Raw genomic sequence first — 25808 nt, forward strand, 5'->3', positions numbered from 1 at the left:
GCGAAACAGTATTGATCGCTGTTCCGATCCCCGATAATGACAATGAAACATAAGGGGCAGACGGAGCTAATGGAAAAACCCGAGTGCCAGCTCCACCCCCAGTTCCAGCCCCAGCCCCAGCCCCAGCACTAGTTACAACTGTGCAGAGCAGTCGAAAAAAACAGTGCCTCTCCTTCGTTTTTAGATTGAGTCTGATGCTGCTACTGCTGCTGTTACGCCTAGGCCTCATCTGCATTTACTTTTCCTAGGTCCCTTTTCTTCTATATATATATATTTTTTTTTCTCCCCTGATCACCTCCGAGTGTCTCCTTGGCAACAGATCACGTGAGACGTGTGAGACGCGAGAGGCTAAAAAATCAACGCTCTCCTGTCTGCAGATGACATCCGGGAGCAGAGGGGAACAGACGGATGAGAAGGAGCACCAGCATAGATGAAACGGTAAACGGTAAACAAAAAAAGTATTACGAGCGGCAGATTGGGCATAAGCATGAGCATGAGATAGTTGAATTTTCCCCCCCAGGCGTGGAGGCACAAAAAGACACCAGCACCGGAATAGGCACAGGAAAGCTAATATCAGGCAGGCGGGCGAATCAAGTAAATGCTTTTTTACAGGGCTTTTAACAGAGGTCGAAGCCAGAAAGGATAAACAGACACTGTAGCACCGTAGCTCAATAGTTGACAGCAGCAGAAGTGCCAAAATGTCAATTACTCGGTAGAAAGCAAAAGAGAGAAAATACGTGAGGTAAAGTTACTTGCGTCTTGTGGCTTTGTGATTTACGAGTTTGGAGCTTCAGCAGAGCTTCAGCAGAGACTTTGAGGCCGAGGCTGAGGTCGAGGTCAGATCAAAATCAGTATAGGCCGGGATTTTGTTTCATCCACAATGTGATGCTCAAATGAAACGCTGTTTATTCCAGCATAGCCTTTCCCGGAACTCCAGTTTCCCCCCTCTGCAGCTCATCATGTTATTTCTTGTTATTTCTTGATGTTTCTTGAAGTAATGAGCGTAGAGTGAATGTAGAATCATGTAGAAATCGTTTTAGTTAAGTTGTTTGTTTGGAAGCATTTCTCTGCAAAAAAAAAGTTAGCCCAGTGTCACAGAGCTGCTGCTGCTGCGACCGCTCACGCTGACGCCATCTTCTTTCTATGAAAAGAATCTTACTTCGAATGTAAAATATACACGTGTGCTTTACATGTAGAATCACGCAAATATGTGCGAGTAGTTTAGCAACATGTATGTATCATTACATAATACCAACTCTTAACTTGCATCTGTTTACCTGTGGGTACACTTAACAATGTACTTCTCACCGCCCTTATCTTTTTTTTATGGGTTTTGATTACAATACTTGTATATGTTTCGTAAAGCCAAAAAATAGTGTTCATATCTTCGTGTTATTCTCAGCGAAACAGTGTAGCTCTTACGGTCAGAATTTTTTTGTTGGCCTTCGCAAATACAAGTCTCTATTCGTAGCACACAAATCGATTGCACCTGTTACAGTTTGTCAAAACACAACAAAGTATCTCTAAATGCATTTCTCGTTACGCTGCCTTCCACTTGAATGCATGTATCTGCTCTCCAGTTTGCAACACCAATTAACTCACTTCTGTTACCGTTTCCGTTCTCTGCAGTTTCAAAAGAGTGATAACAATAATGTTGGGCTATATTATCAAAGGACAAGGTTACAATTATTGCCGCTCTAGCTTTCGCTAAAGCGCCACAAATTTAAGCGCCGTGCTCGATATTATCTCCCATATGCATTTTATGTTTCAGTTTGACAAAAAATCTACAATGTATCTCTTAATGCCTTTGTCGATCTGCTACCTCACATTTGAATGCTTGTATCTGCTCTACAGTTTGAAACATATACGTTCGCTTTTGTTACTGTTTCTGTTGTGCACAGCTTCAAAACAGTGGTAAAATATGTTGGGGCCTATTTACAAAGGACGGGCTTACAATTATTGCCGCTTTAGCTTTCTAAAGCGGCGATAATTTAAACGCTGTGCTTACAATTATGCATAATACACATATCTTTCGGTTGACAAATAAACAACAATGTTTCTCTTAATGCCTATATTAATCCGCTATCTTTCATTAGAATACCTGTATCTGCTCTACAATTTACAACAGCAATGAGTCGACTTTTCTTACCGTATCTGTTGTGTACACCTACCAAACAGTGGAAAAAAAATGCAGCATATTATCAAGTCACAGGGTTACAATTATTGTCGCTTTCGCTAAAGCGGCGATACTTTTAAACAGCATGCTTGATATTAGGCATTATAAACATTTTATGTTACCGCACATTTTTTTTTATATACCTTATCTATCACAAACTTTGCAATTGTTTACCTTCAGCACTTTTACACTTTACACAGATTGGCAGGTGTACACACCCGCCTTTAACGTACGCACTCAGTGTCACCTTTGGTATTTGCAACATGCTGCTTTTTAAATCGTGCTTTCCAACATGTATGCACACCTCTTTCCATGGAAACTTGCTGCACATTTTTTCTTTTTGATTGTGTTTATTTTCGACATCGCACTTTGCACCTTGGTGCATTATCCAGCACCCTTCAATATGCACTAGGGGAGTTCCTCATTTTCACCGTGTTACTTTTGCGTCCAACTTTACCTTTGTATACCCGCCTTCAGTTTTAGTAGTTACTGGTCTGCATTATTGAGATTTGGGGAAGGTCATCTTAAATTAAATCACGCAAAGTAAAGCTGCAGGAGCTCTTACAATATATTAACTAACAACAGACTCGCATTAACCAGCGATAGGTGTTCTGTACACCTGACAAGTACTCAAATGCCCTTCTGTCCGCCAGGAAGCAGTCTCATCCAGCGCTGCCATACACAACCAGGGGGGTGGGGATGTCGAAGTTGGAGCCTCTTAAATTTAAATGATTTTGTATGTTTCCCTTTCCTATCGCTTTCATTTATGCGTTGCATTGTGATAACATACATAACCGCCTTAAATCACCAACAACCCATTGTGTTGCTTTTTACATCCGGAATTAAACATAGCAAATACATATGCAAGTTCGCACCTATTTCACGATAAATCTACACTAATCATTACATCTGCATGCAGCATAAACTATAAGTGTTTGGATCTTTGGTTGTTCCTTTCAACTAACTAAATTTTTTTACTTGCCTATATCCTATAACAGGAAAAGACAACATACAAGGCATTTTGTCTGACTGCACCATCTTGTAGACGTACATAAAGCTAATCTACTTCTGTGCCTGTATAACGGTGAGTAACTTATAACATTATAAACAAAGTAAGCTTTCCTTCCTGTTTTCAAACAGCCTTTAACGACATATTTATTAAAAGTATGTTAAACATAATGTTTAATTAAGCATTGCGCTATACAGCTGTACACAACCACCTCAAGCATTTTACTTTTGCTGTTCTATGATTTGCAAACAACAAATACAATTTACCCGTTGCACTTTACAACCTTACAACCTCTGCCACTGTTTGTGGGTGCGACGCGCACATTTATTTTGCACGCAAAGTTTAATTGGCACACATTCCTTTGCCTTATGACACATCCGCATACATACATTTGGCATTACTGAGCAGCTTTATTTTTCCACTTTCTTTAATTGTTGTGGCCCATTACGCATGGGTGCACACCTGCTTCTCCTTAGAGCCACACTATGCATATTTCTTTCAGTTATAAATGCTTCTTTGGCGCTTGCACTTATTGCCCAAATTCCCCTCCTGCCTGTTACCTTCAATTCGCAAGCTCTTTTACTTTGCCTTGTTTGCTTTTTTTGCTTGCTTTACACAATTTGTCATAGTGTTGGTAATATGTCCACTTGCAAAACAAACAGAGAGAACATTACTATTAGTACAGCCTTTACTTACCTTACTTGAGCTAGCATTAAGGCATACTTACCACAAAAACTCACAGTGCACGCATTTTTCTCTTCTACATACACAGCTGAGGCTTTGCCTACAAAACAAACCAAAAAAAGCATTAATATCAGAACCGCTATCACTTAACTTTTCTCATTACAATCAAGGTATACGTACTGCACAAAACTCAATCCATGCCACTCTCTCCTCCATACACAGCCTAGTCTCCACCTGTAAAACAAACATAAAGAAAGCATTAGTAAGAGAACCACCATCACTTACCTTACTTCAGCTGGTATGATAGCATACATACTGCAGACACACAGACAATGTACATCTTTCCATACACAACCTAAACAGAGCCGACATCACTTGCCTTACTTAATATAGTATCAGTGCAAACATGCACTAGTTTTAGTGCATACGTACCGCATGAAACCCACAGTCTACGTCGCTCTTACCTACATACACAACCAGGGCTCCACCTGCAAAACAAACAAAAACAGAACATTACTATTAGTACAGCCTTCACTTACCTTACTTGAGCTAGCATTAAGGCATACTTACCACAAACAACTCACAGTCCACGCACCATTCTCTTCTACATACACAGCTGAAGCTTTGCCTGCAAACAAACAAATAAAAGAGCATTAATATTAGAACCTTTATCACTTACCTTACCACATTACACTTAAGGTATATGTACTGCAAAAAACTCAATCCGTTACACTCTCTCCTCCATGCACAGACTAGTCTCCACCTGCAAACCAATCGCAAAGAAACCATTTGTCCAGTACCACCATCACTTACCTTACTTCAGCTGGTATTGTAGCATACAAACTGCAAACACACAGTCCATCCACATCTCCTCCATACACAGTCTAGGCTTCACCTCAAAAACAAACATAAAGACGGTATTAGTAATAGAGCCACCATCACTTGCCTTACTTGAGCTAGCAACATCCATACAGACCACATAAACAGACAGACCATACCACTATCTTTTACATACACGACGTGGGCTCCACCTGCAAAACAATAAAAGGTAAGCATTAATGCTTAGACGTTATCACTTACTATACTTGAGTTACCATCAATGCACACTAACTGCAAACACAGTCCACACCACTCTTTCCTCCATACACAGCTTGTTTAAACAATTGTTTTCTCTTTAACTATCTTTCTATTTGTCGCTATCATTATCTTTTTGCATACTATTCTGTATCAGCTTCCACTTTCTGTTGCTACACCCACTGTGTGCCTATGTTAAACACTTTTGCAACCAGCCCCATCATAGAGCATGCCACACTCAAGTGCCTGTAGGCAGTATTAGCACACACAACATATGCCATCAAACACAACTATGTATTATGCCAATGTTTGCATTTTACAACAATACTACAATTTGCATTACATAAGTCTACTTGTTGCTTTCACTTTACTGCTATTCTTTTCCTATCACAATTACTGTCTCTTTCTATCCTTCATATCTTTCTGTCTTTCTTTACAAGATTTGCCTAATTTTTTTTATTTTCTTTTTACTATCTATTTCGCCTTCTATTTCCAGTCTTAGTTTTTTGTTTACTCTCTTTTGCCCTTTCCCTTTTTTATTTTTATTTCTCTGCATTACCTTTGTTTTCTTAACTTTTTCTCACACTTTTCAAATACTTGCCATTTCACTCTCTCTTACATACTTCCCCCCTCCCTATTGCTCCACCCTGTGCATGGCTACGTACGGGTGTTTTGTAAGCAGCCCTATGATGAAGAATGTCACACTTGTGTGAGTGAGGGCAGTATTACAACACACAGCGCATGCCATCGAACACAACTACACACTGTGCTCATGCACACATCTTTAAATAATGACAGTTATTGCAACACATTACCCTCTTCTTTCTCTTCAGCCTTGCAACACATTACCCTCTTCTTTCTCTTTAGCCCTCCTTTACGTGTTACCTCTTACCAATTTTACATTTCTATTTTCTAATTCTTCTATTTCTGTCTTTTTTATTATCTTTTTCATACTATATAATCTTCTTTTCTTAGCTTTTTCACAATATCTGTCACTACTTGTCTTACACTTTTCTTCTCGTTTATTGACTTTCCCATTCTTCTTTCATGCTCTCTACTACTTCTTTTATTCATTCTTGCTTTTAGGCTCTTGCTTTCCCTTTCTCTTGTTTTCCTTTTCTGTCTTTCACTTTCTCTCTCACTTTTTACTCTCCTTTAAATCACATTTCATCTATTCAATCTGTCAGTATTCCCTTTCCTTCATTTTTTTTTCTGTTTCACATTCTTTATCTTTCTTTGTAGCTTTTTAGGTTTCTTTGCTTACAATGTCTTGTACTTAAATCAGCATTGCTGTACTCTTCCTATCTACAACACATACTCCTCCGTAACAGCTGCAAAAATAGGCTAGTGGACCAAAAACACATTTGTAACAAAAACATTAACAAAGCAGTACAACTAAATGCCACCTACTTTACGTGTATAAAAGCTATATTCATACCACCTACAGCGCACAGTTCTCACCTCTCCCGCCACTCCAAAACATTAACGTCCACCTGCAAATTAACCACAAAGAAAACATTACAAACCAGAGCCAACATTGCACACCTTACTTAATATAGCATCACTACATTATGCACTGGTATCGGTGCGTACCAACCGCATAGAATCCACAGTCCATGCTGCTCCCATCTCCATACACAACCAGGGCTCCACATGCAAAAGGAAACATTAAAAATACAGAACCAACATTACTTACCTTACTAAATATAGCATCATTACATACGTACACTGGTATCAGTACATACCTACCACAGACAACCCACAGTCCACGCCGCTCTCACATCCATACATTGCCCAGGCTCCACCTGCAAAACAATCAGAAAGACAGCATTAGTATCAGGACCGTTATCACTTACTTTACTACAGCTGGCATTGGAACATACGTTCCACAGAAATCTCAGTCCATGCCGCATTGTCTCCTCTATACACAGCTGTGGCTTTGCCTGCAAAACAAACAAAGAAAGACCATTAGTATCACAACCATTATCTAACCTTACCTGAACTGGCATCAAGGCATACATTTAGAAAACTTAGTTCATGCCACTCTCTCCTTCATACACAACCTATTCTTCGCCTGCAAAACAAACACAAAGAAGTAAGAAAACCACCATCCCTTACCTTACTTGAGCCAAAATAACATACATACTGCAGAAACACCAGTCCACACAGATCTGTACCATACACAGCCTGGGCTCCACCTGCAAAACAAACATAAAGATAGTATTAGTAACAGAGCTGCCATCACTTGCCTTACTTGAACTGACACCACTTACCTTACTTAAGCTAGCATCATCTATACAGACCACATAAACACACAGTACGCATCACTCTTTCCTACATACACAACCTGGGCTCCAGCTGCAAAACATGCAGAACAAAAGCATTAATAACGGGCATTACTTACTTTACTTGATCTGGCATCAATACATCCTTACTGCAGAAAACAAACCACCACACCATTCTCTCCTCCATACACAGCTTATTAAACAATTGTTTCTTTCAAACTATCTTTCTATTTCTCGCTGTCATTATGCTATTTCATTTCATTCTATATCAGCTCCACACTCTCTATTGCTTCAACTGTGAACCTATGTTAAACACATTGGCAATCAGCCCCATCATGGAGCATGTTACATTCAAGTGCCTGTACGCAGTATTAGCACACACAGTATATGCTATCAAGCACAACTACATACTATGCCAATGTTCACATTTCACTTAATACTACAAAATCAATCACAATCTTTTTTTTGCTTTCACTTTCCTTATTGGTATTTCTTTCGCTTTTAACATTCATTTCTTTCTGTCTCCGTTTCAAAATGTCCCTTCGTTTTAATTTCTTTCTTTTCTTTTCAGTATCTCTTTCACCTTCTATTTGTGCTCTTGCTTTCTTGCTCTCTTATTTTTATCTTCCCCTATTTCTTTTTACTTCCTCTACATTTTTATTTTATCAGGCTTTATCTCTTACTTTCCAGTTACTTTTTATCTCTTACATATCCCCCCCTTTCTATTGCTCCACCTTGTGCGTGGCTACGTTTGGGTGTTTTGTAAGCAGCCCTATGATGAAGCATGTCACACTTGTGTGAGTAAGGGCAGTATTACACCACCCAACGCATGCCATCAAACACAACTACACATTGGGCTCATGCACACATCTTTAAATAATGGCAGTTATTGCAACACATTATCCTCTTCTTTCTCTTGAGCCCTCCTTTACTTTTTAACTCTTTCCTATTTTACATTACTATCTTTCTTTTTTTCTATCTGTCTTTTTTAAAATATTTTTTTCTTACTTTATAATCTTCTTTTCTTACCTTTTTCACAATATTTCTTACTCCTTCGCTCACACTTTACCTATTACCATTAACTTTACCATTCTTCGTTCATGCTCTCTTCTGCTTCTTTTATTCATTCTTGCTTTTAAGCTCTTGCTTTTTCTTTCTCTTGTTTTTCCCCCCTGTCTTTCCCTTTGTCTCTCATTTATTCCTCTCCTTTTACCACATTTCTTTCAATTCGATCTGTCAGTATTACTTTTACTTCATTATTTCCTCTGTTGCACATTGTTTATCTTTTTTCCTAGCTTTTTTACCTTTCTTTTGTTACAATTTCTTGTACTTACACTGGCATTGTCGTGCTCTACCTATCTACAACACACACTTTTCCCTATCAGCTACCAAAGAGGCTATTGCACCAAAAACACATTTGTAACAAAAACATTACCAAAGCAGTCTGACTAAATGCCACCTACTTTCCATATCTAGGAAGCTATAATCATACCACCTAAAGTGCACAGTTCTCACTACTGTCCCTCCATTAAAACATCTATGCCCACCTGCAAAGTAACCACAACGAAAACATAACAAACCAGAGCCAGCATTGCTTACCTTACTTAATATAGCATAAGTACAAACGTACACTAGTATCACTGCATATTTATCGCACACAACCCACAGTCAACGCCGTTCTCACTTCCATACATAGTCGAGGTTCCACCTGCAAAACAAACAAAAATAGAGCATTACTATCAGAACCACCATCACTTACCTTACTACAGCTGGTATTGGAGTGTACGTACCACCCAAACTTCACAGTCCACACCACATTATGTTCTCTATACACAACTGAGGCTTTGCCTGCCAATCAAACAAAAAAAAGAACATTACTATCATGACCACCATCATTTACCTTACCTGGACTACCATCAAGGCATACATACTGCAGAAAACTTCCATGCCACTCTCTGCTTCATACACAGCCTATTCTCCGCCTGCAAAACAAACACAAAGTAATAAGAAATCCACCATCACTTACCTTACTTGAGCTAGTATCATAACATACATACTGCAGAAACACCAGTCCACACAGATCTCCACCATACACAGCCTGGGCTCCACCTGCAAAACAAACATAAAGACAGTATTAGTAACAGAGCTGCCATCACTTGCTTTACTACAACTGCCATCACTTACCTTACTTAAGCTAGCATCACAAGCAGAACAAAAGCATTTTATAACGGGCATTACTTTACTTGATCTGGCATCAATGCATACTTACTGCAGAAAACAAACAGCCACAACTCTCTCCTCCATACACAGCTTATTAAACAATTGTTTCTTTCTAACTATCAAACTATTTCTCGCTATCATTATGCTCTTTCATTTCATTCTATATCAGCTCCACCCTCTCTATTGCTTCAACTGTGAGCCTATGGTAAACACTTTGGCAATCAGCCCCATCATAGAGCATGTTGCGCTCTGTTTGTATGCAGTATTAGCACACACAGCATATGCTATCAAGCACAACTACATACTATGCCAATGTTCACATTTCACTTTGTACTACAAAATCAATCACATTAATCTATTTGTTGCTTTCACTTTCCTTATCACTATTTCTTTAGCTTTTACCATTCATTTATTTCTGTCTCCGTTCAAAAGTTGCCTTTTTTAATTCTTTCTTTTCTTTTCTCTGTCTTTCTCCTTCTATTTTGGCTCTTGCTTTCTTGCTCTCTCTTTTTTTTATCTTTCCCTTTTTTTTTGTTATCTACACTCTTTGTTTTATCAGGCTTTATCTCTTACTTTCAGTTACTTTTCATGTCTCTCTCTCTTTTACAAACTCCCCCCCCTTCCTATTGCTCCACCCTGTGCATGGCTATGTTAGGGTGTTATGTAAGCAGCCCTATGATGAAGCATGTCACACTTGTGTGAGTGAGGGCAGTATTACAACACACAGTGCATGCTATCAAACACAGCTACACACTGTGCTCATGCATACATCTTTAAATAATAACAGTTATTGCAACACATTATCCTTTTCTTTCTCTTTAGCCCACCTTTGCTTTTTAACTCTTCCCTATTTACATTCCTATCTTTCTTTTTCTCTATCTCTGTCTTTTTTATTATCTTTTTCTTACTTTATAATCATCTTCCCTTCCTACCTTTTTCACATTATCACTTACTGCTTCACTCACACTTTTCCTATTATCATTACCTTTACCAATCTTCTTTCATGCTCTCATCCGCTACTTTTATTCATACTTGCTTTTAAGCTCTTGCTTTCCCTTTCTCTTGTTTTTTCCCCTGTCTTTCCCTTGGTCTTTCCTGTATTACTCTCCTTTTAACACATTTCTTTCTATTCAATCTGTCACTATTCATTTTACTTAATTATTTCCTCTGTTGCACATTCTTTATCTTTTTTTCTAGCTTTTTAAAGTTTCTTTTATTGCCATTTCTTGTACTTACACTGGCATTGCTGTGCTATACCTATCTACAACACACACTTTTCCCTATCAGCTACAAAGAGGCTATTGCACCAAAAACACATTTGTAACAAATACATTAACAAAGCAGTACAACTAAATGCCACCTACTTTCCGTGTCTAGGAAGCTATAATCATACCACCTAAAGTGCACAGTTCTCACTACTGTCCCTTCATTAAAACATCTACGCTCACCTGCAAAGTAACCACAATGAAAACATAACCAGCCAAAGCCAGCATTGCTTAACTTACTTAATATAGCATCACTACATTATGTATTAATATTAGTGCATACCTACCGCATACAACTCACAGTCCATGCCGCTCCCACCTCCATAAACAGCCACGGCTCCACCTGCAAAAGAGAACATTTGGAAACATGCCCAGCATTGCTTACCTTACTTAATATAGCATCTGGACAAACATACACTAATATCACTGCATCCCTATCGCTTACAACCCACAGTTTACGCCGCTCTCCCCTCCATATGTGGCCAAGGTTCCACCTGCAAAACAAACAAAAAGAGAGCATTAGTTTCAGAACCACCATCACTTACCTTACTACAGCTAGCATTGGAGCATATGTACCACACAAACCTCACACTCCACACCGCATAATATTCTCTATGCACAACTCAGGCTTTCCCTGCAAATCAAACAAAAAAACAACATACTACCAGGACCACCATTACTTACCTTACCTGAACTGGCATCAAAGCATACATACCACACAAAAGTTAGTCCATGCAACTCTCTCCTCCATACTCACTATTCTCCGCCTGCAAAACAAACACAAAGAACTAAGAGAACCACCATCACTTACCTTATTTCAACTACTATCATAGCATACTTACTGCCAAACCACCAGTCCACACAGATCTCCACAATACACAGCCTGTGCTCCACCTGCAAAACAACCATAAAGACAGTATTATACAAAGCTGCCATCTTGCCTTACATGAGCAGGCATTATCTATACAGACCACATAAACACACAGTCTGCTTCGCTTCTCCTACATACGCAACCTGGACTCCAGCTGCAAAACAACCAGAAGAAAAGCATTAATACTAAACTATTATTACTACCTTTACTTGAGCTGGCATTACTGCATACTTACTGCGGAAAACAAACTGTCCACACTGCGCTCTCCTTTATACACAACTTATTGAAACAATTGTTTTCTTTCTAACTATCTTTCTATTCCTTGCTATCATTATGCTCTATCATTTCATTCTGTATCAGCTCCACACTCTCTATTGCTTCCACTGTGTGCCTATGTTAACCACTTTTGAAATCAGCCCTATCATGGAGCATGTTGCACTCCAGTGCCTGTAAGCAGTATTAGCACACAAAACATATGCTATCAAACACAATACCATACTGCCAATGTTTACATTACTACAAAAACCATCACATTATTATATTTGTTGCTTTCACTTTCCTAATCACTATTTCTTTTGCTTTTGACATTCATTTTGTTCGACGTTTCTTTTGAAAATTTGCTTTCTTTTTTTCCTTTTCTTTTCTTATCTCTATCTTTTCACCTTCTATTTCCGCTCTTGCTTTCTTGCTCTCTTTCTTTATCTTTCCCTTTCTTTTTTTCCTATCTCTGCATTATTTTTGTTTTTACAGGCTTTATCTCTTACTTTACAATTACTATTCATTTCTCTCTCTCTTACATATTCCCCCTTCCCTATTGCTCCACCCTCTGCATGGCTACGTTTGGCTGTTTTGTAAGCAGCCCTATGATGAAGCATGTCACACTTGTGTAAGTGAGGGCAGTATTACAACACACAACGCATGCCATCAAACACAACTACACACTGTGCTCATGCACACTTCTTTAAATAATAACAGTTATTGCGCCACATTGTCTTCTTCTTTCTCTTTGCCCTCCTTTCCTTTTTGACTCTTTCCCATTTTACATTTCTATCATTCATTCTCTCTATTTATGTCTTTCTTAATATCTTTTTCTTGCTTTATAATCATCTTCTTTTCATACCTTTTCCCCAATATTTCTTACTCCTTCTCTTACACTTTTTCTCACATTTATTAACTTTATTAGTCTTCTTAAATGCTTCTTTCTGCTTCTTTTACTTAGTCTTGCTTTTAAGCTCTTGCTTTTCCTATCTCTTGTTTTTCTTTTCTGTCTTTCATTTGGTCTTTCATTTTTTATACCACAGAAAACTTAGTCCTTGCCACTCTCTACCATACACAGCCTATTCTCCACCTACAAAACAAACAAAAAGAAGTAACAAAACCATTATCACTTACCTTACTAGAGCTAGTATTATAGCATACATACTGCAAAAACACCAGTCCATGCAGGTTCTACCATACACAGTTTGGACTCCATCTGCAAAACAAACATAAAGACAGCATTAGTAACACAGCTGCCATCACTTGCCTTACTTGAGCTGGCATCATCTATACCATTGGTCTCCAGCCTTTTCTGTGTTGAGAGCTACTTCTGCTCAAGGAAAGTCCTGCTGAGCTACTAGCATATGTCATCTCTGTAAAGTAGCGGTAACATGTGTTAACATTACACTATGACCACCCTAAGCAGGATTGTCAGTAGTAATCACCCAAGCATTCAAGATAAGGTTACCAGCAGAAATAGCAGGAAAGCATTTCTCACTATTAAATGCCACCCCCTCACTAATGAAGTTACATTCAAATTATCAAATTCTCTGCGGCACAGAGGACAGAACTAGAGCAGTAAGTCCCCCACAACCCGCCGGAATTAGCATTAGGCTATCAACTTTAAATGTGTTTTTGAAATAAAATATTTTGTCTTCGTCAGCATATTAGTTATTGAAAATACAATTTTTTTTCCATCAAATACCACTTGTCATTTTGGGCAAACAAACTCAGTTTCCAGAATAAAAAACTTTTCTAAAAAAACATATTTTGGCATTAAAATATCAGTTTTCAATTTTAGAAAACACACAATCCACAAATATCAGAACTATCATGTAAAAATGCCTCACATAGACAGATTCTGCTTAAAGTGCCCAGGTATTACAATTATAGGTAATGGATTTTCACCATGGTACCAAGTATGCTTTTGGTATGCAAATAATGCCCACAGTTATACCAGGGCCAACGTACCAAGGCTGGGCGCCATAACATCCAGGATGCCCAACGTATATCAGTTATGGCTATTTTTATGCAAGAAACAGTCATCATTTTGTCAGGGGTGGCTAACAGTAGGCCAGTCAATATGTCAATGATATCCGCCGGTATTGGAAAACTACACTAAAAAATACCCGTAATAGTCCAGGATGACCATTATTACAGCATGGGCACTATTATGCCATGAACGGAAACAATTGCTCCAAAGATAAAACCCTTATGATGCAGGCCAACATACACATTTGACGGTCCTGGACTCTAGACGTAGCTTCCAGGAAACACTGTTTATCAGGGAGCGACACCATGTCAGACAGACAACACATAAATAAATGCAGATGAGGCTATTATTTTTTATTTGCTTTGGATCCATACACTGCTCCTCTCAGCTCTTGGGTTGATCATGCTCCTAACAAATTTTCTCTCTGGCTCCTAAGTCCTACACTTTGGTGGGTCAGCACTGATTACTACTGTCATTCTTTGATAATGAATTGTTCACATATGTGCTGGGACTGAAAGAGCAGGGCGTATAACATGGCCAATCTCCTTGTGATTTAGAGTTAGAGTGGATACAGACGGTCATGTGGCAGACTCATAACCCAACTCAGTTTGTGTTTGAGTGTTATTAAAAGGGTCTGCTATTGGTTTGGTTCGATTTCACTCTAAGTGTTTTGAGATGAGCGGTGCTGCCTTCTTTAATATGCATAGACTCTCTGAGATTGTCTTGGCTTGTCTTCAACTCTGAGAGCTACTTTCAGGGTACTGGCGGGCTACCAGTAGCTCCCGAGCTACTCGTTGGAGACCCCTGATCTATACAGACCACATAAACACACAGTACACCTCGCTCTCTCCTACATACACAACCTGGGCTCCAACTCCAAAACAAGCAGAAGAAAAACATTAATACTAAACCGCCATTACTTACATTACTAGAGCTGTCGTTAATGCATACTTACTGCACAAAACAAACAGTCCACACTGCTCTCTCCTCCATACACAGCTTATAGCCACAGGACTTTTCTTCCTTGCTATCTTCCAAATTTGCTATTGTTATGCTAGTTCATTTCAAACTGTATCAACTCCACACTCTCTATTGCTGCAACTCTGTGCCTATGTTAAACAGTTTTGCAATCAGCCCCATCATAGAGCATGTTGCACTCCAGTTCCTATAGGCAGTATTAACGCACACAACATATGTTATCAAACACAATTACGTACTATGCTAATGTTCACATTTCAACTTAGTGCTACAAAATTTATCACATAAAACTATTTGTTGCTTTCACTTTCCTCATCACTATTGCTTTCGCTTTTAACATTCATTTCTTTCTGTCTTTCTTTTAAAAGTTTGCCTTTTTTCCATTGTTTTCCTTTCTCGATCTCTTTCACCTTCTATTTCCACTCTTGCTTTCTTGCTCTTTCTCTTTTTTATCTTTCCCTTTCTTTTTTTTCTTTCTCTGCGTTATCTTTGTTTTTTCAAACTTCATCTCTTACTTTTCAGTTACTTTACATTTCTCTCTCTCTCTTACATCCTTCCCCCATCCCTATTGCTCCACCCGTTGCGTGGCTACGTTTGGGTGTTTTGTAAGCAGCCCTATGATGAAGCAAGTCACACTTGTGTGAGTGAGGGCAGTATTACAACACACAACGCATGCCATCAAACATAAAACACTATGTTTGCGCACTCTTCTTTCTCTTTAGTCCTCCTTTACTTTTTACCTCTTTCCAATTTTACCTTTCTATCTTTCTCTTTCTCTATTTCTGTCTTTTTTATTGTCCTTTTATTACTTTATAATTATCTTTTCTTACTTTTTAACAATAACTCTTACTCTTTCTCTTACACCTTCCCTCTAATTATTAACCATTCTTCTTTCATGCTCTCCTCTGCTTCTTTTATTCATTCTTGCTTTTAAGCACTTCTTTCCCTTTCTCTTGTTTTTTCTTCTGTCTTTCAATTAGGCTCTCATTTTTTACTCTCCTTTCTATCACATTTCTTTCTATTCAATATGTCACTATTAACTTTAATAATTTTTTTTTTCTCTTATTCAAATTCTTTATCTTTATTTCTAGTTTTTTTATTTTCTTTTATTACAATTTCTTGTACTTACACTAACATTGCTGTACTCTGCCTATCTACAACACATACTTTTCCCTATCAGCTACAAAAATAGGCTATTATAACAAAACACATTTGTAACAAAACATTTACAAAGCAGTACAACTAAGTGCCATCTACTTTACATGTCTAGTAAAAAAAACATGCCACCTAAAGCACACAATTTTCACTACTGTCCCTCCATTTAAAACATCTACAACCACCTGCAAAGTAACCACAGAGAAAACCCAACAAACACATCCAACATTGCTTACCTTACTTAATATAGCATCACTAACCCATGCACTGGTATCAGTGCATACTTACCACATAGAACCCACAGTCCACGCTGCTCACCCCTCCATACACAGCCACGGCTCCACCTGCAAAACAAAACATTACAAACACAGACCCAACATTGCTTACCTTACTTAATATACAACACTACAAACATACACTAATATCAATGCATACCTACTGTGTACAACCCACAGTATACGCCATTCCATCTCCATACATGGCTGAGGCTCCATCTGCAAAACAGACAAAAGGAGAGCTTAGTCAAACCACCATCACTTACCTTACTACAGCTGGCATTGGGGCATACGTACCACAAAAATCGCACAGTCCATACCCTATAATCTTCTCTATACACAACTGACGCTTTGCCTGCAAAAAAAACAAAAAAGAACATTAGTATCACAACCACCATCATGTACCTTACCTGAACTGCCATCAACGCATACATACCAAAACTTATTCCATGCTACTCTCTTCTCCATACACAGCCTGTTCTCCGCCTGCAAAACAAACACAAAAAAGTATGTGAACCACCATCACTTACCTTGCTTGAGCTGCTATCATAGCATACAAACTGGAAAAACACCAACACCAATGCCAAACACTTTTACAAGCAGCCCTACCATGGAGCATGCCCCACTTAAGTGCCTGTGACAAGTTAAACACACATATGCCATTAACACAACTACACACCATGCTAATATTTGCACTGTTTTCAAACTGTACATATAACATCACATTAAACTATTCGTTGGTTGGCCTTTGCTTTCTTGCAATTTCCTTTTCATTATTTTTCTTTCACTCTGTCTTTCTCTCTCTTACATTCAGATATGTAGCATATCTTCCCCCTGTGATTGAGGGTAACATTAGTGCACATCCCATTACTAGCTTTCTACTTATTTAGATACATTTCTTTTCCCCTCTTTACGATCATTCCTGTCTACATTTCCTATTATATCTTTCTTGCAATTCCCTGTTTTCCTCTATCTTCCCTTCCTATATTATTTCTCTTTCTTCCTTTCTTTATTACTCACTCTTATTCACTCTTTCATTTGATTATTTCTGTTCCATTCTCATTCGTGCTCTTTGTCTTTCATTCTTTGTTCTAATACATTGAATTAATGTTAATTAATATATACTTAATTAACACTTGTTTTTCTTATTCTTCCACAGGTTTGTAATACACTATCAAAACATCACGGTAAAAATAATTTACTCCTTTTTTTCTTACACACCTCTAACTAGGGAAGCACGCAAAGAATCTCTCAACACACACATTATTATATATGCACATAGCAAAATACACAAACATATGTATATGTATCTAAATAAAATAGCATAGATACAATTACAAATATCTGTACCATACTTATAGGATCCTGTTTTATTAAACAATCATAAAACACATATTTAATATTAATATAGAAATGATTAAATTAATACAAGCAGATTATCACCAAGGCAATCAAAAATTTGCGCACAATTCAAGAGGCAAACAATGCTTACCAAATAGCACATTTGCAATAATACACAACTACTACAAGCTGGTAAATACATGGACTGTAGAAGATTTACATTATGGACTTGGGTGATGCTTTATATACAGAAATGCATTCTATTAATAAAGAACAACTTATGCATCCAGATGATTTACCAAGTTTTATACGACACAATAATAACATCTACTCTATTAAGCTTAGTAAACCTTATTATTGGAACATATTACAACCATTTGATCCATTGTATCCAAATATACAAACAGCATTAAAAACTTCGCTAAATTTACGTCCAGCAGTATTACTTTGTATGGATATGTATGTCATATCCATTATAAACAATAACAATTCATACTATGTATTTGATTCACATAGCCGTGATAACGAAGGGGTGCCTCACCCAAATGGAACATGTATTACTATACAAATGGCTTTTGAAAAACTGATAGAATACATTACTAAACTTGCAAATGCTATAAAGCAACCAAATACTAATTGCGTAGCATTTGAACTAACTCCCATAAATATAAATACAATTAAAATAAATACACTGCATAAGGCATTGCTACCTCATAAAAAAAAATGCAGGTAATGTAACAACCAAACCCATTTATGTGCATTCTACTGAAGCATGTCCAATATCTTCTACACACATAGTCAGAACTCGTATAGAAACAGTTAAAAATAATATCAGCAAAACACATAATAATGGATGCAGAGCAGCAATCTACAATGAGGAAAGACTAGTCTCACCAAGAATACCCTTTTTACAAATCAGAACACTGCCTCGTGGGTTCCAAAAATCATTTACAGGTGCAGATGTAATGACTACAGTTACTATATTACTTAGGCAAATACATGATAACATGACAATTCCCAAAAAACTAAAAAGAAAATTAAGTTACAAATCTTATACACATTTTGAGAATGTTAGACCAAATAAAGTAAAGCGTGCTGCTCTATACTTAGCAAATAAGAGCACTATGTACCAAGAATATGGAGTCACTAATAATCCAGATTGGGAATATGTACCAGAAAATATAATGCTTTCTACTGAAACTACTGATACAAACAATACATCTGATTTCTCAGATAACATTGCAGCAGGAAACTTGAATACTATGTTAACTAATGAAACTATTACTACAGAAAACATTAATATCTTAAGTCTAGCACCTGCAGAATATAACACACCAAGAGGTCCATATGAAGATAAAGACTCTGAATATTTAGCTTTTCCAACAATATTTTGTGGAGAGCGAAGGCCTACCAATAAAGATAGGCGTGTACCAATACATTACAGCACAATCTGTCAATGGGAATTAAGAAGTCAAGACAGAAGAGTAGCAAAATCCATTACAAATGTATTCTTTAAATTAAAAAATTACATATTAAACAAATACAAAGCAAAATATACATATCACTTAGAAAATACTTTAATAAGGGCAGTCATAACTGCAAAAGACATCAAACAAAGATTAGATTCCATTTTGCAATTTAATGAGGGTTACAAAATACTTAAAACTATTCGCAGTTCGCCACCATTTTGGGAGCATTGCAAAAAAGACCTTTTTGCTATGATCAGACAAATAGGAATCCCAACCTTTTTTTTTTAACATTATCAGCTGCAGAAACAAAATGGTATCATTTAATCAACATATTATTGCGCATTGAAAAAAGGAAAGGATGCACAAAACATGGCATGGGAAACAAAATGCACATTAATACAACAGAATCCAATAACATGTGCAAGACATTTTGACTTCCAAGTTAGGAACCCAATTGGAAAAATAATAATTACTTTTATAGAGTTGAATTCCAACAACGCGGATCCCCACATATACACGCTTTAATATGGATAGAAAATGCTCCACAATATGAAACATCAGAACTAAACAAAGCTATCACTTTCACAAATAAGTATGTGACGTGCAAAAATACAAGATCGATATATAGAACCTTTACTACTCTTGCAGCGACATGGCCATACAAAATATTGCCGCATCAAGCAAAAAAGAACATGCAAGTATCAGTACCCAAAATATCCAATGCCAGAAACTTTTATACTAGAACCATTACCACTAGACAAAACAAATAAAGAACTCCTACAGCAAATAGAAGTCATACATGCAACTATAAACACACAAGACTTTCAAAGTTACACATTTAGTCAATTTTTAGATTATATGCAACTAGATATACAACAATATCTTATATGTATCCAATCTATTATAGAAAAAAGTACTTTATTAATAACTACAATGCTACAATTTTACAAGCATGGCAAGCAAACATAGATATACAATACATACTAGATGCATATGCATGTGCAGTATATATTGTTTCATATATTAGTAAATCACAACGCGGAAGTGTGAGAAGTTGGCCTGATGTAGGATGTCACTAGTTCTAGTGTACACCTTATATCAGTCCAAATACCCTTATGGTGATTGGTTGTAAAGTCAACCTTATAGACCAGCTATCCTAGTTGTAGCATGGACAAGAGCAGTCTTAGGCTAAACTCTGAATGGCATGTGAAGCCAGCTGTGATACCATATATAATCTCTTGAATACCAAATGAAAGGACACCACAACAGATATATATATAAAATAAAGTGTATTTATTCTAGTCAAACCCTCAGCACTCTTTATAAGATTAGAGGTAAGTACAACACAGTCTTATTTAAGCATACATTAAGTCACACAGGTAAGTAATACAGTTAGGCCCTAGGGGCCACGCAAACCATATACTAAGTAAGTGGTATAAGGACCACTGTCACGGAAATACGATAGGCCTAGGCCTAGGGAATCGCTGGGGCTACACTACACTAGCAACAGTTAGGAAGTGGGAGGCCCACGGGATTCAGGTGCAGAGTGGAAACACTCATGTGTAATGCGTAAAAGTCGATAGAAATAGTAGTTGTTAGCAATTAACAGTTTAAGGACACTTCTGAAGCAGCTAGAGAGTCGAGACTCGGGAACTAGACCCTAGGATAGTGACTACTCTTGTGAGCACCGAAGTACCCAAGTTACCTAGCCCACAGGCTGCGGGTGCATAGGTGTGAACTTGCGTCGGGTTTCGTCGTGGACTTCTATGGATGCCTGAACGAAAGTTGCTGAGAGGCAGTCAGTGAAGAGTGTCCGGTGGATCCCAAGGCTGGGATCAAGAAGAGAGGAGACCTGCAAGCAGAAGGGACAGAGTCAAGGTCACTAGCCAGTTAGGACTCGTGGAGTGTGGGGGGCTGCTCTTCGGTGCAGATGGTGCTTGGGATTGGGGCTTCTCAATCCCCGGTGCACAACTTCGAGGGTGCCTCAGAAGCTGCGCTGGAAGATACTAGCCACTTTTCCCAGGTAGCCGGTCCCACGTCTCTCGTCGCCTCCACGGATCTCAGCTCGGCTGTGGATGTGGATCAGGGTCGGAGAGGTCTGGAAGTCAAGGCTCTGGTCGTGCTCTGCAGTCGGTCCCTCGTAGAACTTCAGCAAAGCAAAGGGTAGTCTCTTGATGGTGCCTGTTTGCACAGGGTAGCCACTCCTTGGCCACAAGGGAGATTTTTCAGTCTTCTTCTTTCGTCGAATGTCGAAGGTCCAGAGTTTCTGTTCAAGTTGCAGGTTCAGGATAATCTAATCTCTTGGGGCCCAGCTACCACTCTTATACTAATCTGGGGGGCTGGGTTACCTGCTAGGTCACGCCTTATGGGTGGGACCTGGGAGGGGGGTGGTTACACCCCCTTCCCTTTGTCCAGTTTCGTGCCAGGACTGGGGCTGGTGTGCACCAGCACCGGTTTGAACTGGACTATGCATGGGACACCTTGTGTGCCCCAGGCATGTCTCATTCCTTTCAGCCCTCCCTGCCCCAATACACTAAAGACTGTCTGGGGAGGTGCTAGCACCTCCCCAAGCAGGAAACCTATTGTTCAAGCCTCCCTTGCCGGGATCACTCCCAGCAGCAGGAGGTCAGACTCGTGTCTGTGGCAGCAGCATCCATTTTGTGATGCTGAGGCTTTGGTTAGAGTTAAACAGCAAAGTAGGATTTTAACATGTCTCTCCCTCTAGAAGGGAGGAATAATATCCTCATCACCAGAAATGGTATGGGGGTATTATTCCAAAGTGTTAGACACTTTACACGACATGTTTTGATAAAGCCAAACCATAGTTACCATAACCGTTTAAGATTATAAGGCACTTTAAGAGTATATGGTAGGCTATATCATAGAACAGCTATAAGGACATGGTTCCGAAAGCTGCAGACAGGCTCAGCTCATGCTAGAGCACCATCTCACAGGTGACCAAGCACTCTGCCTCCAGGATTGTTAAGGCCTGCCATAGGAGTGACTGATAGGTACACATGTGTCTAGATATAAGGGTAGATATAGGCATACTATATCTAAGCAAGGGGTGATTACACGACCTTGCCCCAGCTGAGTGATAAGCCAGTGGTGTCTGATTGGAAGGCCAGACCAGGGGTGGCATAATACATGCTGCAGCCCCTGGGAGGCCTAGGGTACACCTATGCCCTGGGTACTTAGGGTACACTGTACAGGGTCCAATAAGGTGATCCTTACCAATTGGGAATGTACCTAGGGTACATGGAGTCCATTTTAAAGAGAGAGCAGACAGCCTGAGACCCTGAATGGCAGGATCTCAGGCCAACTAAGTCGAAAAACCAGCTAGACACTAGGCAAAAAGTTGGGGGTAACCATAGTCAGATATCCACCTTCCTACACAACCCCCCCCCCCCAAACGAAAGGAGATAAGGCTGGCCTTGACAAGGTAAGCCTCTATTGCCTAAGTGGCCATATAAGGAAGAACCAGCACTGGCATGGTTACCCCCTGTCTCATGGTCCACTAAGCAATCCCTCATCCTAAAGGTATCATAGGGTCTCCACCATAGGGAATCTCTACCTTTGGTGTGTCTTTGCAAAGTAAAAGGCTGGTGTTGAGATGGAGTACTGAAGTGAGTGTCCTCAAAGTGAGGCCTCAGCTTCCTCCAATTATCCTCCACCATGGATGCCTTTCTTTCTTTCACTGAGTTGCACTGTGCTCTCAGGGTCAGCCTCTGGCTACCTAAAGCTGGAGGCTGGGTCCCTTTTGTGGGCTTACTGGAGGGACAGGTCAGGTTTGGGGCCCTAAGGTCCCATGTTTGCCTGTGCCCAACAGAATCCCTCTGGGGGAGGTCCCTAACTACCTGTAAAGGGGATCCCTCAGGAATGTTTTTACCCATCACCTGGCTAGGGCTACTAGCCAGGCAATCCTCATTCTTTTGATGGGGGGCTCTTGTGGACAGGGGCCCTCTTGGGGTCCACTGACCTCCCTGCCCTCTGCAGCCCTGGGCTGACTGAGGCAGGGTAGAGAGAGGCAGGCTACCTGCACCAGACTGGGTCCCACCTTGGAAGGGGCCACTGACATCAGAGGCTCTGCCAGGCCAGGCCTGGCTACCTCTGGGGCAGTTCCTTCACAAGGGGTGAGGTCAGATCCCTGAGGAGGCTGACCTTTTCCTAATGTCTGGGGAGAGGGAGACTTTTCTTCCTCCCCACTACTCTCTGTTTGTGTGGAGTGATCCATAGTTTCAAGCTTCACTACACCTATGTCAGTCTGAGTATGGGCTGAGACCATTACAGCCTTGCCAACCTTTTCAGGGAGGCACTCAGTTTGGGTTTGAGCTGTGACTGTCACAGCTCTGCCAATCTCTACAGGGAAGTCTGTCTTTGCCTGGGCTGTGGCTACCACTGCCCTTCCAACCTTTTCAGGGAGGAAATGTACTTGGACAGGGGTTGTGGCTGGCACAACCCCACTACCCTTTTGTGAAAGGCCTACCATTTTAGAATGGGTGTCTTGTTCAACTCCAGCCCAAGCTGAGAGTTCTAAGTCATTCCCCAGTAAGCAGTCCACAGGCAAGGTTGGAGACACTGCCACCCTTTTAGGGCCAGTGACACCTCCCCAGCTGAGACATACCTCTGCCATGGGATGACTGTTCTGTTTGCCATCAATGTTAGTTACCTGGTATGAGAAACCAGGCAAAAGCTGCTCAGAGGGAACTAGCCTATGGGCCACCATAGTGATGCTAGCTCCAGTGTCTCTGTAGGCCTCAGCTTTTCTACCATTGATGTAGGGCTCCTGTCTGTACCTACCCAAAGTGTTGGGACAGGCAGTGAAGTTGGCAAACCCCATGCCACCATCACAGACAAGAGTAGCTGCTGTAGGGGAATTGGCTAAGCCAGGGTCCCCCTGTGTTTCCCAAGAAAACCCAACCAAATTTTTGGGGGCACTCTCACCACCTGGGGGATTACTGCTGACAGTAATAGGTGGTGTGACAGGAGTAGTTGGAGGAACAGTTTTGTTTTTAGCCTTTGGGCAACTGCTGTCAGTTTTCCAATGCCCAGGAGTTTTACACTCATGGCAGTAAGGCTTTTTAACTGTGGTAGAGGAGGGAGCTTGGGACCCACCACCCTGTGTGGAGTTTTGGGGCCCTGAGGAAGATTTATCTTTTGATGTATCCCCACCCTTCTCTTGAGGCTTGGTGGTATCTTTCTTTTGGTCACCACCCTGATTTTTAGGCCTAATCCTGGTCCTGACCCATTTATCTGCCCTCTTTCCCAATTCTTGGGGAGAGGTCAAATCTGAGTCTACCAGGTGTTGATGGAGAAGCTGGTTCTGACAATTACTAAGGATCTGCTCCCTCATAATCAAGTTGTACAATCCTGTATAGTCCTGCACCTTGCTGCCAGTTAACCAACCTTCCAAAGCCTTAGTGGCACAATCCACAAAATCAGACCAGTCCTGTGTCTGTGTCTTCTGGGTGTCTCTGAACAACAACCTATATTGCTCAGTGGTTAAGCCAAACCCATCTATCAGAGCACTCTTCAGGACTTTGTAATTGTTAGCATCCTCATCACTGACTGTGAGGAGCTTGTCTCTACCTTTGTCAGAAAAGGAGAGCCACAAGATAGCTGCCCACTGACTCTGGGGTACCTGCTGTACTTTGCAGGCCCTCTCCAAAGCAGTCATCCACTTGTGGATGTCATCGCCATTCTGATAAGGGGGGACTATCTTGCTTAGGTTTCTATGGTCATAAGACCTATCCCTATCTCTAGGAATGTTGCTGCCACCAGTGGGTTCTGACCCACACAATTTTTGCTCTCTGGCCAGAGCAAGCTTCTCTTTGGCAAGGGCAAGTTCTTCCCTTTCAATCCTCAGTTTGGCTTCCTTCATTCTGGCCTCATGCTCTCTCCTTTGGGGGGAAGTCATCCCCCTGTGGGATGAAGCATTGGAGCTTCTTGAGTGATAGGAGTGGAGAGAGTCCCCTGAGGGAGATCTACCCCTCCTATCTCTCTTTTTAAGATTACTTGGGGGCCTGTAAGGAAAGCTCCCATGCAAGCTCCCATGCAAGCTTAAATTAGCCTGACTAAGTCTTCTGACTGGGGTCTTGCTACCTCCCTCTTCCTCTGAGGTCTCTTCTAACTCATCTATATCAGTTAAGTCAGGGGTCTCTTCTGTGGAGGGGAGGCCCTTATCTACAGCTATGGCACCATACTTGTCAGCTCTTTCAGCATCATAGGCCTCCAGAAGCTCCACTAGCTGTCTAAGGGTAGGGCTGGAACCCTGTTTTAATCTCCTGGAGGTACACAGTTGTCTCATCTCCTGGAAAGTGAATGCATCATATCTAGAGGGAATCTGTCCAGGATTCTCCTCTCCTGAGGGAGTATCAGTGTGATCTCCATTCAGGGACATGATTCTAGTGAGGGTGTGGTGTGTGCACCTACCTACACTAGTTGTATCTACTAAACCTCTCTAGTAGTTGTAGTCAGGGTGTGTTACTCCCTTCAACCTACAACCACTAAGTCCAGTAGGACTTAAGTATTATAATCTATGTTATATGTACCTAAACAATATCTGTGTGATCTTTCAATTTAGTATCTCATGATTACAATGGTATTACAACAGCAAGCTCAGATCCCAACCGCTGCTCACCAATGTGAGAAGTTGGCCTGATGTAGGATGTCACTAGTTCTAGTGTACACCTTATATCAGTCCAAATACCCTTATGGTGATTGGTTGTAAAGTCAACCTTATAGACCAGCTATCC

At 40.0% G+C, this 25808-nt stretch overlaps 1 protein-coding gene across 2 annotated transcripts in view; it reads left to right on the top strand.

The window, feature by feature from the left end:
* Positions 1–303: 303 nt before the first annotated feature.
* Positions 304–25808, top strand: part of LOC146870692 (uncharacterized) — a 40602-nt gene continuing 15097 nt past the window's right edge. Inside the window, exons 1-3 of one of the 2 annotated variants that reach the window (XM_085599705.1) lie at positions 304–438; positions 3175–3260; positions 17403–17430. The gene's annotated coding sequence lies outside the window, so the exon portion shown is untranslated. Of the gene's footprint in view, positions 446–3174; positions 3261–17402; positions 17431–25808 lie in introns of both variants that reach the window. The other variant, XM_085599706.1, reaches the window with a different exon arrangement.

Source organism: Triturus cristatus, chromosome 1_1 (genome assembly GCF_964204655.1).
Source record: "Triturus cristatus chromosome 1_1, aTriCri1.1, whole genome shotgun sequence".
NCBI lineage: Eukaryota > Metazoa > Chordata > Amphibia > Caudata > Salamandridae > Triturus > Triturus cristatus.